General features: G+C 41.9%; 1 long non-coding RNA gene across 2 annotated transcripts; it reads left to right on the top strand.

Annotated features, from left to right (window-relative positions):
- Positions 1 to 252: 252 nt before the first annotated feature.
- Positions 253 to 4214, top strand: LOC130171611 (uncharacterized). 2 transcript variants are annotated; one of them, XR_008828171.1, is made up of 3 exons: positions 253 to 338; positions 3514 to 3636; positions 3830 to 4214. It is a non-coding gene; the product is annotated as an uncharacterized LOC130171611 (long non-coding RNA). The 2 variants fall into 2 exon arrangements; XR_008828172.1 differs by having other exon boundaries at positions 3514 to 3671.
- The last annotated feature ends 1567 nt before the right edge of the window (positions 4215 to 5781 follow it).

Raw genomic sequence — 5781 nt, 5'->3', positions numbered from 1 at the left:
AAATGTCAAAAGATTTATGCTTCCACACAAGACAAACAAAAAGACACAATGGGAGCTTGAAGTAGATGATTTCAGCTTGGCATCCCTGCGGGGGGTGGGGGTGGGGGTGGGGGTAGGGGTGGGGGTAGGGGTGGGGGGGTGAATGCAGCCAAATACTGAAGAAAACCTGATCCAGAGTCTGGAACATGTCCCTGAGTGGACCAGCCAAAGTCCAGACTTAGACCACATAGACCATCTGTGGAGAGACCTGAGGACGACAGTTCACACACTGTTTCCACTGGAGAGGTTGGGTGGTGGTCCAGCAATCCATCATGTCGTGTGGGACGCTCACACAACAGGTGAGGCCAGGCCAGATGGAGGTGAACAGTGTGTGTGTGTGCGTGTATGTGTGTGTGTGTGTGTGTGTGTGTGTGTGTGTGTGTGTGTGTGTTTGTGTAGGCGTGTGTGTGCGTGCGTGTGTGTGTGTGTGTGTGTGTGTGTGTGTGTGTGTGTGGGAAAATACTGGTCAGGTTCCTAACACAACAGGACCCAGAGAGAAGACAGGGCCCTGGTGATGTTATTGTGCATGTGCTACAGTCAGAAGTGTGTGTGTGTGTGTGTGTGTGTGTGTGTGTGTGTGTGTATGTGTCATATTGTTGGGGGTTCCTGACTCCTGCTGCCTTTACTCCCTCCCTCCACTCTCTGTGTTGTCACCGTGCCAACAGCAGCATGTCTCTCCTAGATCAGGTTGCCTCCTCACTGCATCTCAGCCGTCATGTGGAGCTGCTGCCTATAAATGGACCAGTCAGATACGGGCCGTGCCGTAGTGGCAGAATCAACCACGGCAGATTGCTTGGCCTGACTGCTGCTATAGACACCTCCAGGTTCTCTGAGCTGAGTGATTATCACACAGGCTAATAATAGAGTAACCTAGAAGGTCCTGTGCTGCTCTGGGCCTCTCACTTTGTCAAATCTCCAGGTGACCTTTGCATGGCCCTCATGTGGCTCCAAATAAGAGCGTGTGCATGTGTGCAGCTCTTTACAGAGGGCTTTCAAGTGATTCTGTGTGTCCTCTAGCAGCCATGTTGGAAACCCACAGCTGATATGAGTCCGAACACATCGCTGTCTACAGACGTGTTGAGAGCTGCTGACTCTCTGTTGGTTTTAATCACACACTGATTCATTTATCAGTAAAGCCTCCAGTATTTTACATTAGGCTGTGACAAGTTCTAATGTCTTGCTGACTCATGTGTACCTCCACATGAAGTGGTGCAGGTTTCTTGAGGAAAGCACAGTGAACTTTGTAGACCACAAGGAGTCAGTGCGGCAGGAATGAACAACTTACCAGACCCGCGACATATCGCATGGATACTTCATACGTCTGTGGAGTTTTATTAGTTTTGATTTGAAATAAGTGAATTCACTCTAGCTGCAATTTTTATGTTTTTAATTAATATTTTTGGGCATTTTTGCCTTTGTTCTGAAAGTACAGTGAGAAAGTCAGAGAGAGAGAGAGATGCAGCAAAGGGCCACGGGTCGGTCTCAAACCATTGGCCACAGCTGTCAGGACTAAACCCGTGTGGTACTCGCTCTACCAGGTGAGCCACCAAGGCACCCCCAAGTGACAATTTTTTTTGAATGACAAGTTGTTTTTATTGTTTCAAGTGTCATTGTCATCATCTTATGACAGATTAATTGTCAGATTAAATGTCAGAGTTTAGAAGCGCATCAGGTTTGACTGTCAGGAGTCACTGTCGGGACAATTGGAACTGTTGTTTCAGTGAGCGTTTCTTTCCGCCTGCTGCAGCATTTATTAAAAGATGTGTATGACACATTGCACCAACTGAATATGCCGAGAGTCACTGTGAGAACAAAAAAATATCCAAGTGCGCATTATTAATTGTTAGGCCATATGTTCTAAAGATGAAATTTCATATTTTTTATTAAGAAAAATGACAAAATATGTTTGTAACTACATATTATAATAAAAACAATAACATTCACAACTATTGAAGGTTATACTGTTGTTTTTCATCGATCACACCACGAGCAACTTCGGAACAAAGTCAAATTTTACCAAAATTGTACCTGGTATAAAATAACACCTGGTATGGACTGACCACACACGTGAGATGCTGATCACAACGATGAAACGTTTCTGTCTGCAACTGAACTCCAGACTCTATATTCACTGTTGTAAAATCCCACTGGTGTCCGGAGCACAGAGACTGTGTTTATTATGTTCATGAACATTCAGAGTTTATGATCACTGTCAACCTGGATGTTTAAACTAAAGATTTATGATGGTTTGTTTTCTACAGGACTCTTGTATGGACCTCCTCCTCCTCCTGCTCAGTCTCATTATCAAACTAAATATATTACAGTCTCATGAGTTACTGTTACTCTGACTATTGCCTCATTCTGTTTTTACTATTGATTATTAATCCTCTTCACGTTTCTGTGGATGCTTTATTTTTTTATTGGTCAATATATGATTTTCTACCTGACATGACAACATACCTTCACCTCAGCTGAAGGTGTAAAGGACCTGATAAACACACAGTAAGAGACTGTCACACAACAGAACTTCTATCTAACAGGCTTCTATCTTTACTGTAAATAGACCAGAACCATCTAAAAATAGTCTGTGTGGAGAAACAGGGACACGTTGTCCAGTGGTGAGAATCAGGCTGCATGTTACCTGTTATCTGAACATCCACAGGTGCATTCATGTGGAGTTTTCACTGCTTTCTGTGCTGCCATCAACCTATGGAGGTGATGAAATCGAACACACTGGCAGCTGCTGGTTCCGAGAACAGACAAGATGTAGATGTCTGTCCTGTCTGTCCTCAGAAAACATGGTCTTGTTTTTTTCCGGTGGGTTTGATTGTTTGATTTGTTATATGATTCAAATATATTAAAATATATGACAGGTGTGGATTACAGCATAGATGGAGGTAGAAATTTTCCTGCCTCAGTCACTCTGGTTTATTCTGAACACAGATATTTTCGTCACATAAACATACTACTACAGATAGTAGCTTCCTGTTACACCACTAGTACGACTCGAACACAACAGCTGTGACACATGAGTGAGTCCTGACTTACAGCAGTTTGTTCAGCAACAGGACATACGTGTGTCTCATTACCTGTCAGGTGACTGAAGTAACCATGGAAACAGCATTGTACTTCACATTACAACCCCTTTAGCTCTGTACACAACCCAGGTTAAGTTACTAACTCGACAAATTACTGAACACTTCATGATTTAGACATTTGCACTAAATACTACATTACCCATGAACCTCGTGGGTCACTGCTATGGCGAAGAACAACAGGTCATACATCTTTGTTGTCAGGAACACAACATACAAACACACACTCACACTGAATCAGAGATAATTCAAACTGATGAATAAATCTGGTGAAGATCAACCTGTTGTCCTCTGGGACAGTTTAGAGTGAGTGTGATTACAGGACAATGTTGGAGCATCAGCATAACGACCCCCCCCCCCCCCCCAAATTTATTTGCAGACGTCAGAAGACATGTTTTCCATGGTCAGCTGGCCGCCGACCTCACAGAGCGTGTGATTCCCACACAGCACTGAGAACATGACCTGGGCCATGTCCATAAACATCCCCAGGAGGTCACTCAAGGTCATACCACACAACCGCTGTGTACTGGCACCGGGGTTGGTGTATGTGTGTGCATGTTTTTGTGTGTGTGTGTGTGTGTGTGTGTGTTAACTCAAAGTATAACAGCAACAACCTTCCTGCTGTCTTATAGCATATTATATATATGTACATTAAAATGTATTTAACTCTCGTTCCTCTGTTCTTCATGTCAAAGACTTCAGCTTTGTGACATGGAGCAGTGTCCTACTGGAAGTAACCATTGGAAGATAGTGAACTGTGGCCATGAAGGGATGAACATAAACAGCAACAATACTCCTCAGCACAAATCCAGATCCATCCTATGGAAATGTAATATATGACATATGTGTGCCTATCAAGAGTGATGTTGCCATATCTGTCACCTACTGTATAAGGGGATATATTGCTATTACATATAAACTTCCTCTGGATACAAGATATAAGTTTATAACATACATGAAATATCCATAGTAAAATTTACATATATTAAAAATCTATCTGATACATTTTTATACGGTATGACATGTAATATGTATATTATATATTAAATTTATATATGCAAGTTTATTAAAACAACATATAAAAATGCTCTTTCTTTCATTTTAATGTCTATCTTCCCATTCTGGGAAAGTGTTCTCAGACCTTTGGACTCTACTGTATATAATAAACATATATTGATAGACTGTACAGTGATCCTGTAACATATGTCTACACTATACTCATACATTAAGATACATATTTGTATGGGCTAGAGATATGTGAATGTATGAAATGGTTCCAATTTCTAATGGGTTTCATATATCATTTTTACATTTTTGTTTTTATTTTATGTACATATATTTCATATGGGATCTTTTTTATGTCACAGTTGCGTTGTTGTTTATGTTGACAACGTGTTAGTGTTTGCGTCTCATACAGCACTGAGCATGCTCACTGATGTCAGTCATTTGCATAATGTGTTCTTTTCACACTGGTGCAGACACATTCCTGCTCAGCATACTGTATTCTGTACATTTATTTTGCACAGTAACTGATGTGTTATTTACACAACACTTGGTAGACTATTCCATTTCCTCCAGCTGCTTCCTGTATGTGTGGGGTGAAGACCCGTCTCTCAAAAGTCGTTCGTGTTGATGTCGTCAGTTACAGGGTCTGACCTGTGACACTGAAACTCAGTGGTGTGCGGTGACTTTTACAGAAAGCTTGTTTACTACATGTCAAAGATATGGACCAGACAAAAACATGCCTTTTCATGAGAGTAGTATCACCAAATCTCTCTTAAACTCAGGGTCTGTCCTGATCATGATTTTGTGCTGCCTGTCTTTACTGTCCTGAAAGTCTCCTGCATCTTGCTGCTCTCTGCCTGGACAGCTTCACCTTTTCCTTCCCGCCGAAGAGGTTTTAGGATTATTCTTCTGAACTGACACTAAACATATCAAATGAACAGTATGGAGGATAAATATCGGTCTTGAGGAAGTATAGCACAAACAGCTTGAAGTGCAATATACATAACACTGTACGTTCACAGCAACACTGCTAACTTCTAACTAACTAGCTAACTCTCTCTCTCTCTGTCTCTCTCTCTCTCTCTCACTCCTGTAACAATATTTTGTGTCAAACTTACTGCAGATCTCACAAAGGAAAATGCTCAAGGAAAAGACTGCTTTCCTCTCCGCTTGACAAGCTCCATCCTTTTTAAACGGGACATGGTCACTACCAGGAAAATGACGGAAACGTAAGATACAAGTGGGAAGGTGGAAGTCAAGCTAGCATTTAGAGATGATACCCTGCTGCCACCACAAGAGGGCAGTAAATTACATGATGAACGCTGGTGATATCAGATCCTTTATGGGACAGAAAGCTGGCAGCTAGCTCCAGTATTGTTCTTATTGATGTCTAGCAGAGACTGCCTGGATCGAGTTGACACTGGTTTGTCTCATTGATCGATCTGTGTGAGCAGAGACCAGGTCCTCATGGCTTCTACACATCAGTGCCAGTCCTCCATGTGTCTGTGTATGTGACGTGATATTGCCATTTTACCAAGTTTTAAGCTATTAACATCTTGTTAAAATTAACACTGTTGGTTGTTCACATGAGTAATGCAACAAGTCCCTCACATGAAATGTCACAACACGTTGTTTGTAACTG

The sequence above is a fragment of the Seriola aureovittata genome, chromosome 7, assembly GCF_021018895.1.
Source record: "Seriola aureovittata isolate HTS-2021-v1 ecotype China chromosome 7, ASM2101889v1, whole genome shotgun sequence".
In the NCBI taxonomy this organism is placed as follows: Eukaryota; Metazoa; Chordata; class Actinopteri; order Carangiformes; family Carangidae; genus Seriola; species Seriola aureovittata.
The sequence above is the reverse complement of the archived record's forward strand: the minus strand, read 5'-3'. Positions and strand labels throughout refer to the sequence as shown.